Below are 23278 nucleotides of genomic sequence, written 5' to 3' on the forward strand. Positions count from 1 at the left end.
CACCAGGCCCTGAGTTCAAACCTGACAACCTACCAAAAAACAAAAAATCAGAACAGAAAATGACTGGAGCATAGCTCAGCTGTATATTCCTGCCAGAGCTCAAGCTCTGACTCAGACGCCAGCACAGAATTTCCCAGCAGTACCATAGCCGAACAAGAAACGTGTCTACATGTACAACAGAAGAAGGCATTCGTGCAGTGGACTCACGGACAGCTGTGCAAACAGACTAAATACTGAACATGCCACACAACAAACAAGATCAAAATACTGATGCACACCACGCCACAAACATGATCAAAATGCCGATGCATGCCATGCCACAAACATGATCAAAATGCCGATGCATGCCATGCCACAAACATGATCAAAATATTGATACACGCCACACGACAAACATGATCAAAAGCAGCCAAATAAAAAAAGATATGCGTCCTCTGAGTAACTCAGCTGGAATTCGGGGGCAGCCTGGCTCGCGCTGTGGAGGACGGCCGTGGACGGCCGTGGACGGCCGTGGACGGCCGTGGAGGGGCCGCGGCTGCTGGGCCAGGGACACAGCTGCCTTGTGAGGAGTCGGGAAGGTTCTCTGGAGCTGGCTTGGCTGTTCACCTCGTGAAATTTCCTGAGCTATGAACTCAGGATTTGCCTACTTTTCTATGTTACTAAGCTAAATTTTACTAAAGTAAGTTAATTTCACGAAATTAATTTTTTAATATAAATAAAATTTAGTAAAATAGAAGCTGGATAACTAGCGGCTCATGCCTGTAATCCTCACTACTAAGGAGGCTGAAATCTGAGGATGGAGGTTCAAAGCTGGCAGACGAAGCATGGACTCTGATCCCCAATTAACTAGCAAAAAGCCAAGAGTGGAGGTGTAGCTCAAATTGTAGAATGCCATCCTTTGAGAGCACAAGGCCCTGCTTGAGTTCAAACCCCAGTGCCTGCACACACACACACACACACACACACACACACACACACACACACATTAGTAAAATACAATGGGAAAAGTTCACTTACTGAGATATTTGTGTGTTCTAAAGTCTTCCTTTTTCACAATTAGTACAAATTTGGGGGGGCATATAGAGGGAGAGGCATAGTTTGTGAGGGTAAGAGAAAAGGAGAGAACTAGAAAAAATAAATCAGCATTTTTACTGAACACAGTGAATCTTGGTAAGAGGCTAAGGGAGCGAGAGCTGCCCTCCCCACAGCTGCCCTCCCCTCAGGCCCCTCCCCACACGCCCTCCCCACACACCCTCCCAATACCCCTGGCAGCTGCAGTAATCAATTGAGTCTTTGCAATTAGAGTTGACAAGGCTGGTTCACTGCATTTTGCATTTGGGCCATGACATCTCCCTTCGAGAATGCAGGACAGGAAGTAAATTGGGATTATTTTTAGTTCTCATAAAGGTTCCAGCCTGCAACAGAACAAAATGTCAAGTTTAATGATTCCTGAAGCACTTTGCTGGAAATCAATTTTTATTTCCTTTCTTCTGTCACAGCCCCGTCACCAGCGGACACTTTGTCTCTCGCTGGAAATTGCGGCCACCAGCTATGAAGTTCTTCCTCATGTCCTGTACAGACTGTGCCAGTCTTTTCCCAGGAAAAAATAACTGCATCTTTCAGAGAGAGAGAGAGAGAAAAAACAACTCTCCTAGGGAATAAATCAAGAAATTAAAGAGCAAGTAAGATTATGAATTAAAATTGAGTCTCCAGGAGACAAGTAAAACTAGATTCCTTAGATGAAAGGAAAATCTAAATGTGAAATTAACACTAAATACTTTGTGGGGAATTCAGAATATCTTTAGGACTTTGATGCTGAGGATCTCTCAAAACAAAGCAACAAGCTGGGCATTGGCAGCTCACGCTCAGGCAAGAAAGTCCATGAGACTCTTATCTCCAAATAACCACCAGAAAACCGGAAGCAGCGCTGTGGCTCAAGTGGTAGAGTGCTCGCCTTGAGCTGAAGAGCTGAGGGACAGCGCCCAGGCCCAGAGTTCAAGCCCCCTGACTGGTGGCTCACTTCTGTAATCCTAGCCACTCGACAGGCTGAGATCTGAGGGTCGCCCAGGTAGGAAAGTCTGTGAGGCTCTTGTCTCCAAGGACCCACCAAAAAGCTAGAAATGGAGGTGTGGTTCAAGCGATAGAGCACCAGTTTTGAGCCAAAAAGCTAAGGGACAAATCCCAGGCTCTGAGTTCAAGCCCCAGAACTGGAACACACAGAAATTCTTTTTTTTTGGGGGGGTCTGGTTATGGGGCCTGAACTCTGGGCCTGGGCGCTGTCCCTCAGCTCTTCAGCTCAAGGCTAGTGCTCTACCACTTGAGCCACAGTGCCACTTCTGGCTTTTTTCTTTTTGCTTCTGTGGTGCTGAGGAATTGAACCCAGGGCCTCATGCATGCAAGGCAAGCGCTCTACCACTGAGCCACCTTCCCAGCCCCCACACAGAAATTCTTTTAAGTTCTAATCTATAAGGTGTAAGTATGAGTGTCCCTCTTCTTCTCCTTCTTCCTCCCCTTCCCCTCCCTCCTCTGTCTCTCTGTCTCTGTCTGACTGTCTCTGTACATTACATTACATCAAAACAAGGTGTTCGTCAGTGGCAGATGAAACGAACCCAGTAACAAAGACAGAATCAGAGGAAGACATGGAAGCAATCAAAAGGAACTTCTCTAAGCCCACAGGACAAAGATGCTAAGACCACAAGGAAAAATGGCTCCAGAATGTGAACAGGTGAATGGACATCAACAAATAAGGAATTTTATCAGTGGCCAAGAACCAAACACAAATGCAAGCACTGTGACTTAACACCGAAGAACCAAACACAAATGCAAGCACTGTGACTTAACACCGAAGAACCAAACACAAATGCAAGCACTGTGACTTAACACCGAAGAACCAAACACAAATGCAAGCACTGTGACTTAACACCGCTGTCTCCACTCAGCTTTCCATCAGCAAAAGCTGAGCGTTGGGAAGGCTGAGGAGGAGGGAGCAGGGCTGTCACTCTAAGCCTATGTCCCACCCGCCTGACCGGCCAACCAATGGACAGCAGCGCCCCCCTGGCCAGATGACGTGTTTACCTCCTCTACACAAAGGACTCTGCGCTTGATTTTTTGTACTGGAAGAGACATAAGGATCAGGTTTCAGTCACCCGGTTTCCCAGCACCACTCACTGAAGAGGGCTTCTTTTGTCCCGTGTATGTTCTTGGGCTCCTTTGTTGAAAATCAGATGGTGTGGCTTTATTCTTGGGTCTTCTATTCTGTTCCATTGGTCTTCACCCCGTCTTTATGTCTATACTATGCTGTTTTATTATGTAACTTGTAGTATAATTTGAAATCTGGTATCATGGCACCTTTCACTCATGACTGCTTTCCCCTTTGGGATCTTTTATTGCTTCTATGTAAAATTTTGGATTCATTTTTCTATTTCATTTTTTTTCTCTTGTGGGGCTTGAACTCAGGGCCTGAACGCTATTCCTGAGCTCTTTCTCTTAAGGCCAGTGCTCTACCACTTTGAGCCATAGTACCACTTCTGGTTTTCTGGTGGGTAACTGGTATTAAAAGCTTCATGGACTTTCTTGCTGGGGCTGGCTTTGAGCTGCGATCCTCAGATCTCAGCCTCCTGAGTGGCCAGGATTACAGGCGTGAGCCACCTGCACCCAGCTGGGTTTTCTGTTTCTGGGTGAAAAATGGCCTTAGGGCTTTGGTGGGTACCGCCCTGAGTCTGCAGATTGCCTTTGGCAGAACGGCCAATTCCCATGGGCCTGGCGGTCTGCCATCCATGGTGTCCGTTGCAACTTCTTTCTCCAAGGTTTTAGAGTTTTCATTGATTAATGCCTAGGTATTTTATTGTTTTTGAGGCGATTGCCAATTGAATTATTGTCCTGATTCCTTTCTCAGCCTGTTCATTGTTGATATACAGAAAAGCTACCGATTTGGGGGTATTGACTGTATAGCCTGCTATGGTCGCGAAGGTGTTATCATTGTGGGGGAGGGGTGGGGCTCCTCCGGGCCACAGGTGAGCCCCAGAGCTCCCGGCTGGACCTGGCTGCCCTCTGGCTCCCTGCTTCCTGACCTCCCTCCGCGCTCCTCCCCAGGCCTCCCAGCACCTGTCCTCCATCCTGCCGGAAGGCACCGGAAGGCAGCGCTGCCCCTTCTGCCAGACCGAATGGCCCTGTCCCAGTGGCTCGGCTCCGGTGGCGTCACCACACTGCCCGAGTCCAGAAGAACAACTTCAACTCCCTCTGCCAATGGGGCTCCACCCCGCCCGCCGGGCTCCCCCAGAGCCTCATGCCACGCAGCAGGGGACAGTCCAGCCCCGGGGGCTTCCCAGGCCTGGTGACACGCTGGCATGGCCAGAGTTCAGGAGGGCCCGGCCAGCCCATGATGACTTTATTATGGTATAAGAACACGAAATAGAGATGTGCAGAGGGCGGGCGGGCGCAGGAGCCCTGGCCGTCCCCTCCCCCCAGGAGCCAGGAAGCTCCTTCCCGCACTCACGCCATCACTGAGGCCACCAAAACGGCCTTGTGTTCACCTGTGGCTGCCACCTCTCCACGGTCACACCCACAGTCACATCCCCAAGTGACCTCCTAAACCACAGGGCGCCTGTCCACTGGCCGGGGCTCAGCAAGCAGACTCTCCTCCTGCAGGTGGCGGGGGGGGGGGGGGGGGAACCATCTCTGGCGCCTGGCAGCTCCGGGAAGATGTGCGTGCTCATGCTTGGACCTTTGCACACAGAGACATTTCCAGGAATCGTGTCGCCTGCCTTGGAGATGGTGACTCCCAGCGGGTGCACAGCTCTCCGGGCGCGGGAGGGAGGAGGCCGCAGGAGCGCCCGCCCAGCAGCCCAGCCGGCTGGGTGCCTGGCCAGCTCCCCAGCAGCAGAGGCTGAGGATGAGCCCGCCGCCGGGACGTGCCCGCCGCCCGGCCAGGCAGGAGCAAGCCACGCGGGCTGGCCGGACCTGCAGGGCGGGATGGGGCCGGCCGAAGGCCATCCCTCCCGGGGACAGCAGCTTCCTCCCATCGGGAGCCTCTAGGGCACGCTGCCTTGTGCAGGGACTGTGGGAGTGTGGTCGTGAGGACAGGCAGGCGTTCCTCCAGGAAGACTCCGCCAACGTTTGGCTGATACGAATTGTGCCGGGAGCGGAGCCCCCAGCCACATGAACACCTTCATGTTTCTGAGCATGCAGGACTCCAGCTCCTGCCTGACAGCCACACCGAGGGCAGCCAGGCCCCAGAGAGCCCACACCGCCTCGGGGTCTCTTCACTGCAGCCCAAGACAGCAGCCCTGTGTGTGCATGTGTGTGTGTGTGTGTGTGTGTGTGTGTGTGTGTGTGTGTGTGTGTGTGTGTGTGTGTGTGCGCGCGCGCTAGTCCTTGGGTATGGACTCAGGGCCTAGTGCTGGCTCTGAGTGTTACTGCACAATACTAGCGCGCTATCACTTGAGACAGCTCCACTTCCAGCATTTTTGCTGGTTAATTGGAGGTAAGAGGCTGGCAGACTTTCCTGCTCAGGCTGGCTTTGAACAGCAACCCTCAGATCTCAGCCTCCTGAGTAGCTAGGGTGGCAGGTGCCAGCCACCAGCACTTACCTCATCCATTTTTAAGTGTCCAGCAAGGGAGGGATGGCCCCAGGCAGAGACGTGGTCCCTGTCCCCCGACGCGCACACCCAGTGCTCGCAGCCCTACTCTGCGGCTAGGGGTGGGCTGGAAGAGCAGCTGGCCTTCTGGATGTTCAGCGGCCCACCATGGCTAATGTTCTAATCAGGTGGCCCCGGCAGAGAAGAGGGGCGGGGGAGACTGCTCCTACCACACCGGAGCCTGGCTTCCCAGGAGAGAGAGATGGGCTGGTGTGGAAACCCTACAAAAATCCTCTGCAACTGAACACACACTGCACAGGTCCCCACGTTGTGTGCCCCCCCCAAGGAACCGGGCTGACACTGAGCAGGAGCATTATGCCCATCACCTGATTTGTGAAAGTGGAACCTCTTTGCACAACTACTTAATAATAATTTTTAAAAAAAGAAAAATTCCTAGAAATTCACGCCTGGCTTCAGGCAGTACCAGGCCTGGCCACTGGGTGGCACTCACACCCGGCCGAGCCCATTCACAGAGGCTGGGGGACAGACCCTGTTTAAAGATGTATTTAAATTCAAAGACAAAACCAGTTCAACCTGTTTTTCCTTTAATAGCACTCGGATTGCTCTGGTATGGCTTTCACTTCAGTGGTTGAAAATTTAAAGTCAGAACTGAGATGTGTCTTAACTGTGAATACAGAGTTTTTGGAAGCTCAGTACAACAATCAAACCAACAAAAGCAGATTACTCACCCAAACATTTTGATGTTGATTCGCATGGATTGGCAGTGTGCTGACCTCCCTGGAGCGGGCCGAGCTTATTGAAATTGCTTTCCTTTGCTTCTACTTTGTGCCAGTACTGGGGCTTGAACCCAGCACCCCCTGGCTCTTGCTCAGCTCTCTTCCCTGAAGGCTGAAGGCTGGTAAGGCAGCTGCTCTGCCATTCCAGCCACAACTCCATTTCTGCTCTTTAGTGGTCAACTGGAGAAAAGAGTCTCGTGGACTTTCCTGCCTGAGCTGGCTTTGAACCACGAGCCCCAGATCTCAGCCTCCTGAATGGCTTGGAGTGGACCACCAGGGTCTGGCTGTGCTTGTATCCTCACTGTGGTGCTTTGTTACAGGTGTGCAGATCTAGTTCACCTGGCACCCCAAGCCTTTACCGCCCTTCCACCTGTTAGAAGCAAGCAGGGCAGCCAGAGATCAGCCAGAGCCACAAAGAAGAAAAACCCAGGCGCAGGGAGGGGAGGGGAGGGGTTTCTGTCAGCTGGAGTGGCCTCTTAGCAATTCCCTCCCCATTTTGTCTTAACAATAACCATCTTAGGTCCTCAGCCCTTCCCCCACAATCAGGTGACCAGACAGACCTGACCTAACTGTTAACTCCCACCCCCATAGCCTCCAGCCGCAGCAGCCCAAAGCCTTCACCAGACCTCAGGGCAACTGTTGTAAATAGTAAATCCACCCTTCCACCCGAGCCCCCAGCCCTATAAAGATATTCTCTTTGCAAGACCAGGGTTGCTCACATGGCTGGAGAGGCACAGTGTCTTAGTGCGGCGCAACACACTTCATTGTCCCTCCATTTGGTGTCCCCGGGACTCGGACTGCCGAGCCTTCTGTGATTCCTGCTTTTGCATACAACATCATTTACTCAGAGGGATCCAGAGAAAGCCACATGGAAGCCTCAAGACGGCGTGGGAGCGGGGACAGGCTCGGGGCTGTAGTCTCAGCCACATGGGCGGCCGAAGTGGGAGGATCAGATCCCCGGAGATCGAGGCCCAGAACACCGGCCTGGGTGACACAGCAAGGCCTTACTCCAAAATAAATGAGCAAATGGACGAGTATAAGTGAAACCAGTGGAGAAGTAGGAACCAAGAAGAAGACACAGACAGATTTCCATCTTCCATCTCCTGAGAAGGCCATATTCTTTCAGGAGCATTGCTGGTAAGGCCGGAAAGACCGGTAGCTTCAGGCAACGGGCCGAGCGCGCCCCCGCCCCCTTCCCCCAGCCAGCAGCTTGAGTCTGTTCAGTGTTGTGCACCTGAGTGACCTGAGTGCTAACCACTCCTGGGGATGTCAAGGAGGGGGCGCTGTCACTGCACGCCAGCAGCCAGGTGCTCTTGGCTGAAGATCGCGCGGAGGTCAAGCTCAGTCAACCGCGTGGAGGACAAGCTGCAACTACAGTCCACTGCACACACTCTGGAACAGTGTGGTTGGGCTGGGAATCGCCCAGGAGATCCCAGAAGCATACCCCGGGTGTGTCTGTGTCTGGCGTTAGTTATGAGCCTTAATGCAATAGTGGGAGTGCTGGGGGGGCCCGCCCCTCCCTGTGCACCCCCCCGGGCCCCCCCTCCCCGCTTCCTGGCCGTGGTTGGTGCCCACTGCTCTCCTTCCCCTGCACAAGAGGGCGGACACCTCTGCAGCTGACTGACCCACGGCGTGGGAACCAGAGGAGGCCATTGCTGTGATAGGCCCGCCCCAGGCCTTCATCATCGGGCTCGGTGTGCGCAGGGGATGGAGATGGGAGGTGCGGGCTGGAGCCCAGCGTGCAGGGGGGAGGGCTGTATGGCATGATTCTGGCGGGCACTCAGAAGACCCCTGAGTGCTCCAGGCATATGGCAGTAACGATGCAGCTGACGGACTTAAAGAGCAGAGGGGAAGGTAAAAGCCAAGAGGGCCGGCGGCCTGGCTCAACTGTACTTGGCCCTCGGGCCGGCGCCTGGGCCGCTGTCAGCGTCAGCCTCGGAGGGCTATAGTCTGGCTCGGGACTGAGTGTCGGGAGTGCGGCTCTCATGGAGCATTTCCTCTGTAGGTTCCAGGCCGCCCCCCAGGTCTGGTTACACAACTGCCCACAAGGCCCGGCCCTGGGCTGGTGCCCTGGGGAAGCAGACCTGCAACCCCACGAGTGTCACCGCTGCCACAGCTCCAGACGGTCATCTGGCTCTCACAGCTCGTGAGGCGGGAGGCCTCGGGGCCCTCCCTGCAGGCGCAGTCTCCAGCCTCCATCCTCAGGCTGGGATGCACCATGGCCATGCGTGTGTGTGACAGGGCTGTGTGGAAATGCAGGCATGTGTGTGACAGAGGGATGTGTATAGAAATGCAGACATGCATGTATGACAGATATGTGTAGAAATGCAGACGTGCATGTGTGACAGAGGGTTGTGTGTGGAAATGCACAAACATGCATGTTGTGACAGAGGTGTGTGTGGAAATGCAGACATGCGTGTGTGACAGGGGTGTAGAAATGCAGGCATGCATGTGTGTGAAAGGGTGTGTGGAAATGCACAGGCATGCATGTGTGTGACAGGTGTGTGTGGAAATGCAGACATGCATGTATGTGTCAGAGGGGCATGTGTAGAAATGCAGACATGCATTGTGTGACAGGGGTGTGTGTGGAAATGTACAGACATGCATATGTGTGACAGGGATATGTGGAAATGCACAGACATGCATGTGTATGACAGGGATGTGTGCGGAAATGCAGACATGCATGTGATGGGTAGAAAGAGAAAGACGCACATATGCGAACGTGTCAGAGATGTGCACAGTGGAGGTGGTGTGGAGGGCAGACATGCTTGTGCATAACGAAGGTGCACAGATGCATAAACGAGCGTGCATGAAGCTGTGGCGATGCACAGAAGCCCATGCGCATAATGGAGCATCTCTGGGCCGGCCTGACCCAAGCTGGCTTTAATTACAGCATCCCCATAGCAACCTGGTCACCATGGTAACTAGTCATGACTGATCCTCATCACTATAGTACCTCAGAGCAGGAAGGGACTGGAGACCATGGGGCACCACACAGTTCACGGGGAGCCTGACCCTGGCAGGTGGTGCACTCACGGTAATTCATGACCATCACGGCTGCTGAGCTGGTAACGGTGGCTGCCACTGCCTGAGTACGTACCTGCAGGTGCGTCTGTGTGGGCAGCTGAATACGTACCTGCAGACACATCTGTGTGTGCAATTGAATACGTACCTGCAGACATGTCTGTGTGTGCAGTTGAATACACCCCTGCAAATGCATCTGTGTGTGCAGTTGAATACACACCTGCAGACGTGTCTGTGTGTGCAGTTGAATACACCCCTGCAAATGCGTCTGTGTGTGCAGTTGAATACACACCTGCAGACGTGTCTGTGTGTGCAGTTGAATACACCCCTGCAAATGCGTCTGTGTGTGCAGTTGAATACACACCTGCAGACGCGTCTATATGCACAGTGGCTGCTGGAATGCCCCATACTCGTGTTAGGGATGAGAAAATCACTGCAGCCAGCCTAGATCACTGCCAGGAGGTGGAGGTCTCTGACCTGGCCCAGCTGGGGCCGAAGGGGCTGGGAGCCAGGCCTTTGCTGCCAAGCACCTGGACTGAGGGCCCAGCGAGCCACAGCCCTGTGTTTTGGCCCAGCCCTTGCACACGTGGCCATCTAGCTCCGCTTCCCTCTCCAGGCAGCCCAGGGTTGGCCCCTTTGGCTGGCTGGGGACTCAGCCCCCACATCAGCTCTGCGCCCTCCCATGCCTGCGTCCCGGTGTGCTCAGTGCCCCGCGGCTCCCGCTGGAGATGCACAGCAGTCTAGTCTCCAGGTGGGTGCAACACCAAGCTGAGGTGCTCACACCCGGGGCTCAGCCCCCCCCCGCCTCAGCCCCCCCGCCTCAGCCCCCCCGCCTCAGCACCCCCCCGCCTCAGCACCCCCGCCTCAGCACCCCCCCGCCTCAGCCCCCCCGCCTCAGCACCCCCCCGCCTCAGCCCCCCCGCCTCAGCACCCCCCCGCCTCAGCCCCCCCGCCTCAGCCCCTCCCCCCGCCTCAGCCCCCCCGCCTCAGCCCCTCCCCCCGCCTCAGCCCCCCCGCCTCAGCACCCCCGCCTCAGCACCCCCCCGCCTCAGCCCCCCCGCCTCAGCACCCCCCCGCCTCAGCCCCCCCGCCTCAGCACCCCCCCGCCTCAGCCCCCCCGCCTCAGCCCCTCCCCCCGCCTCAGCCCCCCCGCCTCAGCCCCCCCGCCTCAGCCCCCCCGCCTCAGCCCCCCCGCCTCAGCCCCCCCGCCTCAGCCCCCCCCACCTCAGCCCCCCCCGCCTCAGCCCCCCCCGCCTCAGCCCCCCCCGCCTCAGCCCCCCCCGCCTCAGCCCCCCCCGACTCAGCCCCCCCGCCTCAGCCCCCCCGGCCTCAGCCCCCCCGGCCTCAGCCCCCCCCCGGCCTCAGCCCCCCCCCGCCTCAGCCCCCCCGCCTCAGCCCCCCCGCCTCAGCCCCCCCCGCCTCAGCCCCCCCGCCTCAGCCCCCCCCGCCTCAGCCCCCCCCGCCTCAGCCCCCCCCACCTCAGCCCCCCCCACCTCAGCCCCCCCGCCTCAGCCCCCCCGCCTCAGCCCCTCCCCCCCGCCTCAGCCCCCCCACCTCAGCCCCCCCGCCTCAGCCCCCCCCGCCTCAGCCCCCCCCGCCTCAGCCCCCCCCACCTCAGCCCCCCCCACCTCAGCCCCCCCACCTCAGCCCCCCCGCCTCAGCCCCCCCACCTCAGCCCCCCCGCATCAGCCCCCCACCTCAGCCCCTCCCCCCCCGCCTCAGCCCCCCCCCTCAGCCCCCCCCACCTCAGCCCCCCCGCCTCAGCCCCCCCGCCTCAGCCCCCCCGCCTCAGCCCCCCCCACCTCAGCCCCCCCACCTCAGCCCCCCCACCTCAGCCCCCCCACCTCAGCCCCCCCGCATCAGCCCCCCACCTCAGCCCCTCCCCCCCCGCCTCAGCCCCCCCCCTCAGCCCCCCCCACCTCAGCCCCCCCGCCTCAGCCCCCCCCGCCTCAGCCCCCCCCGCCTCAGCCCCCCCCACCTCAGCCCCCCCACCTCAGCACCCCCGCCTCAGCACCCCCCCACCTCAGCCCCCCCGCATCAGCCCCCCACCTCAGCCCCTCCCCCCCCGCCTCAGCCCCCCCCCTCAGCCCCCCCCACCTCAGCCCCCCCGCCTCAGCCCCCCCCGCCTCAGCCCCCCCCGCCTCAGCCCCCCCCACCTCAGCCCCTCCCCCCCCACCTCAGCCCCCCCGCCTCAGCCCCCCCCACCTCAGCCCCCCCACCTCAGCCCCCCCGCATCAGCCCCCCGCCTCAGCCCCCCCCTCAGCCCCCCCCGCCTCAGCCCCCCCCCTCAGCCCCCCCCGCCTCAGCCCCCCCGCCTCAGCCCCCCCCACCTCAGCCCCCCCACCTCAGCCCCCCCACCTCAGCCCCCCCGCCTCAGCCCCCCCGCCTCAGCCCCCCGCCTCAGCCCCCCCCCTCAGCCCCCCCCACCTCAGCCCCCCCGCCTCAGCCCCCCCGCCTCAGCACCCCCCCGCCTCAGCGCCCCCCCCCGCCTCAGCCCCCCCCCTCAGCCCCCCCCACCTCAGCCCCCCCGCCTCAGCCCCCCCCGCCTCAGCCCCCCCCCTCAGCCCCCCCCACCTCAGCCCCCCCGCCTCAGCCCCCCCCGCCTCAGCCCCCCCCACCTCAGCCCCCCCGCCTCAGCCCCCCCGCCTCAGCCCCCCCGCCTCAGCCCCCCCCGCCTCAGCCCCCCCCCGCCTCAGCGCCCCCCCCCCCCCCCCCCCCCCCCCGCCTCCAGCCCATCTGTGGGTGGATCACAGCTTTGTGTCTGCAGGCAGGGGCCTCACCTGCTCCCGGTGCCCCAGGGTGTGTGCACACACCCGGCCCCACACGAGGGCACACCGTTACCTCCTAGCACGCCCACGCAGGCGCGTGCAGGGCACACAGCGTCTGCACCTCCGTGGGTGTGGGCTGCTGCCCCGCCCCCACGCTCTGATGCTGCGTGGACTGGTCAGGGCCGTGGGCCGCGTCCCTGCCCCTCCAGCTGCTCACGGGGAGGACTCACAAGATGGATGAGGAGCAGGGAGGAGGCTGGTGGAGGCAGGATGGAGGCCGGGCCTCATCCTCACCTGTCACAGGGTGCTGGGTTCGGGTTCGGCTCTGGATGCGGAGAGACTGGCAAGAAGGAGAAAGCCGGCCCTGACACCCCTGGCACAGACTTGTTCTTTCTCTTGGGGTGACAGGCCAATGAACCTCCCTGTCCCCAGGGTCCCCCTCGAGTCCCGGGGCCACAAAGACTCTGTGGGCGCATTCCGAGATGCTTTCGTCGAAACCCACCCACACCCCTGCAGGAGCAGGAGCAGGTGCAGGTGCAGGGTACTGTGCGCCGAGGAACGGGGCCTCATCTGAAGACAGGGCCTCCGCGGAGGCTGGCCCTGGTCCCAGTGGACCGGTGTCCTTGTACAAAGACAGCCGGGTGAAGACAGGGCGGCTTGGGGACGTCGCCACGCAGCAGTGACCGGGCAGCCTCCGCCAGCACCCCGCCCTGCGGCCTCAGCCTCCGGGCTGTGAGAGGCTGGGCAGCCCCAGCACCCCGCCCTGCGGCCTCGGGGCTGTGAGAGGAGGCGTTTCTGTGGTTTACACGGCTCGGCTCCGTGTGTGGTTTGCTGCTGCGGTACACTGGAATAGTTGGGCGTCCACCACCAAGAACAGCCCTGCCTTGGCAGTCCATCCTGCCCTCACACCAGTGTCCAGCTGCCCCTCACACCAGCGTCCACCTGCCCCTCACACTACCTGCCCCTCACACCACCCGCCCCTCACCCCTCACACCACCCGCCCCTCACACCACACACCACCTGCCCCTCACACCACACACCCCTCACACCACACACCCCTCACACCACACACCACCTGCCCCTCACACCACCTGCCCTCACACCACCCACCCCTCACACCAGTGTCCTGCCCTCACACCAGCGTCCTGCCCTCACACCACTGTCCTGCCCTCACACCAGTGTCCTGCCCTTACACTGCCCGCCACCTGCCCCTCACACCCCCCCACCTGCCCACCCACCACCCGCCCTCACACCCCCCCACCTGCCCCTCACACCACATACCACCTGCCCCTCACACTACCTGCCCTCACACCACCCGCCCCTCACACCTCACACCACCTGCCCCTCACACCACCTGCCCTCACACCACCCACCCCTCACACCACACACCCCTCACACCACACACCACCTGCCCTCACACCACCCACCCCTCACACCAGTGTCCTGCCCTCACACCAGCGTCCTGCCCTCACACCACTGTCCTGCCCTCACACCAGTGTCCTGCCCTCACACCAGTGTCCTGCCCTTACACTGCCCGCCACCTGCCCCTCACACCCCCCCCACCTGCCCTCACACCACCCACCACCCGCCCTCACACCCCCCTCACCTGCCCCTCACACCACACTACCTGCCCCTCACACTACCTGCCCTCACACCACCCGCCCCTCACACCACACACCCCTCACACCACCCACCCCTCACACCACACACCACCTGCCCCTCACACCACCTGCCCTCACACCACCCACCCCTCACACCAGCGTCCTGCCCTTAGACCAGTGTCCTGCCCTCACACCAGTGTCCTGCCCTTACACCAGTGTCCTGCCCTTACATTGCCCGCCACCTGCCCCTCACACCCCCCATCACCTTCCCTCACACCCCCCACCACCTGCCCCTCACACTACCTGCCCTCACACCACCCGCCCCTTACCCCTCACACCATCCCCCCCTCACACCACACACCACCACCGCCCCTCACACCCCCCACCACCCGCCCCCACCAACCATGCTGCATCTCCCAGCCCTGGAATCACAGCCCACGGAGGAGCCTGCAAAAACTCACCACATCTCCCGACAGACCAGAGGAGACAACTCGAAGACACCGCTCACCCCCGCCGTCAAACGGCTGCCCAACCTCCAGGAGAGAAAACAAGGCCCGAGTGTGTGTCATTTCCTGACTGGAAACCCCCAGGGGCAGGGCGGTGGTGGCTCCCGCCTGTCGTCCCAGCTACTCAGGAAGCTGATCTGAGGGTCGCAGTTCAAAGCCGGCCCAGGCAGGAAAGTCCGTGAAACTCTTATCTCCAAATAACCACCAGAAAGCAGGAAGTGGCGCTGTGACTCCAGTGGTAGAGCGCTCGCCTTGAGCTGAAGAGCTGAGGGACAGCGCCCAGGCCCAGAGTTCAGGCCCTGAGACCAGAAAAAAAAAGTGGGGTGGGGGGGACCCCAGGGCTGGAGATCAGGGAGGTCCTGAGAGTTGTTCCTGCAAACGTGGGCGCAGCTCTGGCTTCTGGGGCTCCGCGAAGAAGCAGCTACAGCTTCCCGGGCATCACCCACAGCTCTTCCTCCAGGTCGAGTCACAGGACTAACCCACGCAGCGGTGCTCCACAGGACTAACCCACACAGTGCTCACAGGACTAACCCACACAGTGCTCCACAGGACTAACCCACACAGTGCTCCACAGGACTAACCCACACAGTGCTCACAGGACTAACCCACACAGTGCTCCACAGGACTAACCCACACAGTGCTCCACAGGACTAACACACACAGGAGTGCTCCACAGGACTAACCCACACGGTGCTCCACAGGACTAACCCACACAGTGCTCCACAGGACTAACCCACACAGTGCTCCACAGGACTAACCCACACAGCGGTGCTCCACAGGACTAACCCACACAGTGCTCACAGGACTAACCCACACAGTGCTCACAGGACTAACCCACACAGTGCTCCACAGGACTAACCCACACAGCGGTGCTCCACAGGACTAACCCACACAGTGCTCACAGGACTAACCCACACAGGAGTGCTCCACAGGACTAACACACACAGTGCTCCACAGGACTAACCCACACAGCGGCGCTCCACAGGACTAACACACACAGCGGTGCTCCACAGGACTAACCCACGCAGCGGTGCTCCACAGGACTAACCCACACAGTGCTCCACAGGACTAACACACACAGCGATGCTCCACAGGACTAACCCACACAGTGCTCCACAGGACTAACCCACACAGTGCTCCACAGGACTAACCCACGCAGCGGTGCTCCACAGGACTAACCCACACAGTGCTCCACAGGACTAACCCACACAGTGCTCCACAGGACTAACCCACGCAGCGGTGCTCCACAGGACTAACCCACACAGGAGTGCTCCACAGGACTAACCCACACAGCGGTGCTCCACAGGACTAACCCACACAGGAGTGCTCCACAGGACTAACCCACACAGTGCTCCACAGGACTAACCCACACAGCAGTGCTCCACAGGACTAACCCACACAGGAGTGCTCCACAGGACTAACCCACACAGTGCTCCACAGGACTAACCCACACAGTGCTCCACAGGACTAACCCACACAGCGGCGCTCCACAGGACTAACACACACAGTGCTCCACAGGACTAACCCACACAGCGGTGCTCCACAGGACTAACCCACACAGGAGTGCTCCACAGGACTAACCCACACAGGAGTGCTCCACAGGACTAACCCACACAGCGGCGCTCCACAGGACTAACACACACAGTGCTCCACAGGACTAACCCACACAGTGCTCCACAGGACTAACCCACACAGTGCTCCACAGGACTAACCCACACAATGCTCCACAGGACTAACACACACAGTGCTCCACAGGACTAACCCACACAGGAGTGCTCCACAGGACTAACCCACACAGTGCTCCACAGGACTAACACACACAGTGCTCCACAGGACTAACCCACACAGCGGTGCTCCACAGGACTAACCCACACAGTGCTCCACAGGACTAACCCACGCAGCGGTGCTCCACAGGTCGGAGCCTTGCTGACTTCAAGAGCCCGAGCACAGCCATGCCGACCGGCCGGGGTCTCCCTGCCTGGGGTCTCCCTGCCCGGGGTCTCCCCACCTCTGCCCGGGGTTCCCCCCCCCCGCCCAGTGCTGTCCTCCTGGGGAACCGCCCCGGGACCCCGAGCTGCCGCTGCATCTCAGGACACTCAGAGTTCGGGAGATGGGTCACCTCAGGAAGTTGACCCTTTTAGGGTAGCAGCCCCACTGATTTACCCAGCATTCCTGGGGCGCCAGCCCTCATCTTGGGTCCCCCAGGAAGTGGCAGGCTGACCACCTCCCCAGGAGCCTGCTAGCCACCCCTCGGTTCCCCTCCTCCCGGGCAGGGGGAGAGGCGGGCAGGGCGGCCGGGGTCTGGAGGCGCTCAGCTCTCTCCCGCTCCTGTGCCTGGGGGCCGGGGGGCTGCCCTCCAGGCCCAGACTCCCCAAGCTCCCTGCCCCATCCCTGGGGGGGCATCCTCCCAGCCCCAGCCCTGCCCTCCCAGGCCCCGGGCACCTATGCCCTGGCCCAGCAGGAGGAGCCCCCAGACAGGCGGGTTTAGGACGTGGCTCTGGGCTGCACGGGGCTGGGGGCCGGGAAGGGGGTCCCAGGCGCAAACCCGGGGAGGCCGCGGGAAGCCAGCCCCACTCCTGACCTCCTCAGGAGCTGGGCTCTGAGAATCGTTTGCATCCCTCGTCTGTGCTTTGTGCTCAGAGACAACACATCCACGCGCATGTTCCTTGCTTGCCTGGCACTGGTAGTTCACACCCATCATCCTAGCTACTCGGGAGGCTGAGATCTGAGGATCGCAGTTCAAAGCCAGCTCAGGCAGGAAAGTCCAAGAGACCCTTGTCTCCAATGAACCACCAAAGAGCTGGAAGTGCGGCTGTGGCTCAAAGCGGTAGAGCACCAGCCTTGAGCACAAAAGCTCAGGGACGGCGCCCAGGCCCTGCCTTGGGGGTGCGATGGGGGGAGGGGGGAGGCTGGTGCGAGGATCTGTGATGAATCTGCTCCAGACCGAGACAAGGCAAGTGTGAAGGCCTGAGGAGCCCAGGAGAGTGCACAGGACAGACCAGGGAGGGGCAGGGAGGAGGGCGGAGAAGGGAGGGAGGGGAAGGGGGAAGGGCAGCGAGGACGTGACCGGCAAGGCTGGCCAGCTGGAGCGGGGCTGTCCCCGTGCACCATCACAAACCTGGACAGAGAATGGCTGCCAACAGGAAGTGCAGGGGTGTGGTCACGTGACTGCTGATTGGCTTGCGGACTGCAGGTCATCTCAGATTTGTTGTCCTTCCCACAAAGATTTCCCAACAAGTAAAAGCAGGCTGGCTCCAAGTGTGGGAAGCAGGGAGGGTGTCTCACCAGTGAGGGTCTGGACGCCAGGGACAGATCTCCCGCGCTGGAGCCGCTTCCTAGCTGTGTGACCACACACCGGTATCTCAGCCTCTCACTCCATCTGCAAACACAGATAGCAGTAGTACCAGGATCATAGTATTAGCTGAGGATCAAGTGAGTCAATATTTGTGAGGGGTTTAAACAGTGCCAGAAAAGTAGAAACGCAGAAGGTCAGGTGGTGGTTACACGAGACACAGTGCATTCGTTTTCTGTGCAGAGCCTGGTCCCAGTTCTTCCCTACCCCAGGACTTTTGCACATCCCTGGAAGTTACAGAGGACCCCCAAGAGCATTGTCTCCTGCCTTACCATACTCAGAATTCCAGCGAGAGACTCCCCACCATGGTCAGTTACCAAAACAGAGTGAGCATTTAAAACCCTCGTGGGCTGCACTTCACAACAACAAGCCTTATGGATTTCTGCATAAATGGTTGATGCCACATCATACTATGTTCCAAAACACTAATAAATTCCCTGAGAGTTGGGGGCATTGTTCCACCTGTGCGCACCCCTCCTTCTTCTCTTAGAAGTTGCCGGACTCTTCTGTCTTCTCATGCTCTGTCCGTTGAACGAGTCTTCTGGTTGGAGATCATGGAGAAAGACTTGTGAACTGAGAAGGAGGGTCCAGGGGTGGGGTCGGGCGGGGCCTGGGGCCGCTCTGGATGCACGGTTTGGAAGGTGCTGGCTGAGTCCAGGCTGTGGGGTACCGGGGCTGCCCTGCCCCCTCAGCGGGCTGTAGGGTTTGTGGGTGAGTGTGTTCGGGAGCAGGGTGGGGGCATGGCTGGGAGAGGGGCCGCCGGAGTCCCGGCATCAAGGGGCACGGGCCCTTGGTGTCCCGGGAACGAGCCAGAACACAGTGTGTGCCGCCAGCTGAGCTCCGCCCTGACCCCCCGGGGCCCCAACATCTGGGAAACTGGAGGAGCCGGCACGGGTGTGGGCCGGCCGGTCTCCTTCACCCAGTGACCCCGCCCGCCTCCAGGGAGAGGGTGGCTCCCGGCCGGCCGGCAGGCTCCTGGCCTTCCCGGAGCCTGGCTCCCATCTCCCCCTGGGGCCCTCGGTGGGACACGCAGCCCCCCATTGAGCTGCGGTCCCTCGTGGCTTGAACCACAGCTCCACTCTGGCTTTTGCGGGGAGAATGGAGATAAGAATCTTGTAGACATTCCGGGCTGTCTTCAAGCCATGATACCCAGACTTCAGCCTCCTGAGTAGCAAGGATTACAGGCATGAGCCACAGTGCCCAGCCATCCAATTATTTAAAAAACATTTTTCCCCCTGATACTGAGGTTTAAATTCAGGGCCTTGTACTCTTTTTTTTTTTTTCCTCAGTCCCGGGGCTTGAACTCAGGGCCTGGGTGCTGTCCCTGAGCTTCTTTTGCTCAAGGCCAGCACTCTACCACAGCGCTACTTCCAGTATGTGGTACTGAGGGACAGAGCCCAGAGCTCCGTGCGGGTTAGGCAAGCACAGGGCCACTAAGCCACCTTCCCAGCCCTGGGCCTTGTATTCTTTCTCAGCTTTTTCCCTAGCTCAGGTTGATATTCTAATCACTAGAGCCCTGCCTCTTCTTTGCGATGTTTGCTGATTAATTAGAGATAAGAGTCTGGAGGATTTATCTGCCTGATTCAAATCTCTGATTCAAATCTCTGCTCTCAGATCCCAGAATTCTGAGCAGCCAGGATTCCAGGCTTGAGCCACAGAATCCAGCAGAGCCATCCAATCCCTTCAAAATTTTCCTCTGAATGTGCTTCAAGCAAAAAGGGGCTGGATCACGCCTAGGAATTTATCTTTTCTTCAGACTTGAAGCTTGAACTCAAGGCCTGGCCACTGTCCCTGAGCAATTCTGTCCAACCTAGTGCTCTGCCCCTTTGAGCCACAGCTTTTTGGTGGTTCATTGGAGACAAGAGTCTCACAGACTTTCCTGCCTGGGCTGGCTTTGAACTGAGATCCTCAGATCTCAGCCTCTTGAGTAGCTAGGATTACAGGTGTGAGCCACTGGCGCCCGGCCTAAGTAACTTTCTAAATCAGTGCAAGCTCTTCCTTTTAGTCTGTCCAAAGCAGATAGTAATGTCTGGCTTTTAGTCTGTCCAAAGCAGACAGTAATGTCTGGCTTTGCCGCCCACAAACCTTAGGGCCCTCACCATGTTGTTTTCCTGTCGGCACCATCCAGATGGGTGTCTCAAGCCTGTGACCGTGGCTATGTGGAGGTGGAGACTGAGGAGAGCCTGGTTCAAGGCCAGCCTGGGTCTAAAAGTTTGTGAGGCCTCCCTGCCTTCTCAGCTGAGGGCTGGGAGCTGTGGGGAGCACCCAGCATCCGCCTCGGGGAAGCAAAGGCCAGTGCTGGTGTAGATCAAGATCCCAACTTGAAAAGAACCGAGGCTCTTCGTGGGTTGGAGCATTGCTCGGGTGGTAGAGCCCCTAAGCAGCAAGGTGGAGTTCAGTCCCGGAATCACAGGAGACAGTGACAGACAGTGACACCAGCCCTGGCTGCCAGCGGGTCTCCCAACAGGACCTCAAGGCCCAAAGAGGAGAAACAAAGAATGCATTCGCCCCAGGCCAGGGCTGGTCCCCTCCCTCCCTCCGGGCCCCGTTCTCTTCTCAAGCTTAGCCCCAAAGTTCCCAGCAGACAGCGCGGCTTTACTTGCTCAGAGGCAAGCATCCACAGCTCCAGCGCCCCGTGGGTGTTTCGGTGGGGGTTTCCCGGCATTCGGGTGCGCGCGCGTGTGTGTGTGTGTGTGTGTGTGTGTGTGTGTGTGTCTGCAGCAGCCACGCTCTCCACAGCCGGGCCTGGTTCACCTGGCCAGGTCAGCGGGGCGGGGCAGAAGATGGGCCCCAGGGGAAGGTTCTGGAAAGCCGTCTGATGGAGAGGTGCCAAGGATCCCTGTGTCCCCAGACCCCAGTTAAAGGGGCAGCACTACTGTCCCGGGACCTGGGGGCGTGGCATTCCTTGGGGTTCAAGTGTGGTCCCTGCCCATCCTCCCGGGTTCTGGCTGCACTCTGCACCCGCTGCTCCCAGAGGTGAGGGCTGCACAGAGCCCTCCTCAGGCCTCTCCCTCCTCTTATCTATCCAGTCCCTTCTTCCCAAGAGCGGCCTTCCCAGACGGGCCACCGAAGCAGCTGAAGGGCTGACCCTGCATCTCAGGGGGCTGGGTCTGGCCTAGGAGTGGCCTGGAGGGGGGGTCGCAGTAAATCTTCTTAATTACCCGCTTTCACGTCCCGTTCCCCCCCCCCCCCGCCCCCGTGCACGCATATCAGGTCCGGGTAATTAGTATTTCCAGTTCCTGCTTTGCTTCAGCCCTCACTGCAATTATCAATGGGAGGGAAGACTGGCCGGGGGCTCCCCTGCACAGCAAATTGGCGTGGGCTGGGCTGGGCTGGGCGCAAGGCTGGGTGCATCCTAGCCAGGAAGGGCAGAGGCCACGCTCAGGCGCTGACCTGCCAGAATAATCCCACCCCACCGCCTCCCAGACAGCACCCTGTGCCCGCTACCACTCCAGCCCCCAGCTCTACCGCAGACCCACTGTGGACGGCCAAGGATGCCGGCTGGGAGGACGTGGTGCTGGGGTGCCACATCTTAAATGGGTGGGTGGGTCACGTGGGAGGAGACGGGAGGCCCAGCAGAGCCTCGCTTCTCCCGAGAAGCCAGGCTCCCAACAGTACTGAACGCTTCCTCTGCCCCAGCAACAGTACACAGAAGGCTGGGAAGGTGGCTCATGGTAGAGTGCTCGCCTAGCATGCATGAAGCCCTGGGTTCAATTCCTCAGCACCACATACACAGAGAAGGCCCGAAATAGCACTGTGGCTCAAGTGGTAGAGTGTTAGCCTTGAGCAAAAAGAAGCTCAGGGACAGTGCCCAGGCCCTGAGTTCAAGCCATGGGACTAGCAAAAAAAAATAAAATAAAATACACAGAAGACAGTTTCTGAACTGCAGTCCACGTGCCGCGGTGAGGGCAAGCCCGAGGGTTAAGTTCAAGGTCGGCGGGCGGTTTTCTTGTCTGTTGTCGGGGGTGTGAGGTCAGGCTCTGGGTCTGAGATCCTTTGTGTGCGTTTGCTCTGGCATGATGGGGTTGGTTTGTGGGTTTGGTGTTTTGTTTTGTCGTGGCGCGGTGGTGATGTCATTACTCCGAATGCGGTGAGCTGGAACTTGAGTTCCAACACCTTTTGACAAATGTTGGTAAAAGTCAGCCTTTGTGGACCAGCTGGCTGTGCGCATAGATGAACTTGGAGCGTGTGGGAAGTGGTCTTACCTTAATTCATCTTTGCTCCCTCAGCCCAGCCACAGTGCAGCGCTCAGTTCAACTGCTGAATCTGAAGACTTGAGGAAGTTAGTTTTTAAAAAAAAACTAATTTACAACACTAAAACACCTGTGCTGTGCTGGGCCAGCTAAAACACCTGTGCTGTGCTGGGCCGGCATTTTGCAAACTATAAGCATCCACTCTACTCATCATCTGTCTCTCATCACACGTATTTATGGCTGGCTGGATGGCTGGTTAGCTGACTGATAGGTTGGTTGGCTGATCGGTTGATTGTTTTCCTGGCTGTTTGGTTGGGATAGTTTGGATGGTTTGGTTATACTGGTGATTAAACCCAGGGCCTCTACATCTTGTGCTATGTCCTCAGCCATAAGTTTTGGCTTTAGAAGAAATCCACACATGCTGGCTGCTGATAGCTCACGCCTGTCATCCTAGCTACTCAGGAGGCTGAGAACTGAGGATCACAGCTCAAAGCCAGCTCATGCAGGCAAGTCCATGAGACTCTTATCTCCAATAAACTACCAGAAAACAGGAAGTGGCGCTGTGGCTCAAGCAGTAGAGTGCTCACCTTGAGCTGAAGAGTGCAGGGACAGCACCCAGGCCTGGAGTTCAGGCCCCATGACCGTCCAAAAAAAAAAAAAGAAGAAAAAAAGAAAGAAATCCCGACGTAAGAATGGAATCAAGGAATCGGCATCCAGAAGTGTGCGTGTGTGCGTGTGCGTGTGTGTGTGTGTGTGTGTGTGTGTGTGTGCGTGTGCGTGTTACGCGCTGGGCTGCGTCTGCACCCCCACCAGGCCTGAGCAGGACGCAGGGAGCAGAGCTGGCCCTCCCTTTGCTGCCCCTCACCCACCTCTGCTCCCAGAGGCAGTTCTGGGACCTGCCGGGGATTCAAGTATCTTGAGACTCCCAGGGGGCAGGGAGGCTTCTGGAAGGCATCCGGCAGAGCCATGAACACAGTGGCCCAGAGACGTGCGAATCCACAGTGGGTGAAGGAGGGCACCCTGGCTGTCAGGGCAGGCACCGCTGGCAGCGCCCGCTCTTGTTGATGCTGGCAGACAGATGTTCACGAGGCTGCTGGGGTGGGTTCCATGCTGGGCACTGGGATGCGTCCTCTGCGTGCGGGGGTGTGGGAGGCCCCCTGGAGGAAGACTTCTGAATTCCATGACTTAGGGTCCTCAGTGGACATTGGGATAGAAGGGAAGGCCGGGCTGGGGGCAGCTCTCTCCCTTGGGAGTTTCCAGCTTGGGAGGCTGGTACCAGGGAGTCCCTCACCTGATCTGTGTCACATCCCTGATGGGACAGGGAGCAGCCCAGCCATCCCAGGCTTGGTATAACACACAGTCTAAACGTACGCCTCACAGTCTGCCTCAGGCCAAGCACGTTGCTGGACGATCCTCTGAAAGAGATGGTGCTGATCTCGGAGGCCTTCTGAGAGGTGACAC

The 23278-nt window shown here is 59.0% G+C and overlaps 1 long non-coding RNA gene across 2 annotated transcripts in view; it reads right to left on the reverse strand.

The window, feature by feature from the left end:
• Positions 1–1268: 1268 nt before the first annotated feature.
• LOC138809984 (uncharacterized) overlaps positions 1269–23278 on the reverse strand; it is a 32247-nt gene continuing 10237 nt past the window's right edge. The window contains exons 2-3 of one of the 2 annotated variants that reach the window (XR_011366984.1): positions 17558–17651; positions 1269–1415 (exon numbers count right to left, since the gene is read on the reverse strand). This is a non-coding gene — a long non-coding RNA (uncharacterized lncRNA). Of the gene's footprint in view, positions 1416–17390; positions 17652–23278 lie in introns of both variants that reach the window. The other variant, XR_011366983.1, reaches the window with a different exon arrangement.

This window comes from Dipodomys merriami, unplaced genomic scaffold (assembly GCF_024711535.1).
Source record: "Dipodomys merriami isolate MVZ:Mamm:240054 unplaced genomic scaffold, mDipMer1.0.p SCAF_5, whole genome shotgun sequence".
NCBI lineage: Eukaryota > Metazoa > Chordata > Mammalia > Rodentia > Heteromyidae > Dipodomys > Dipodomys merriami.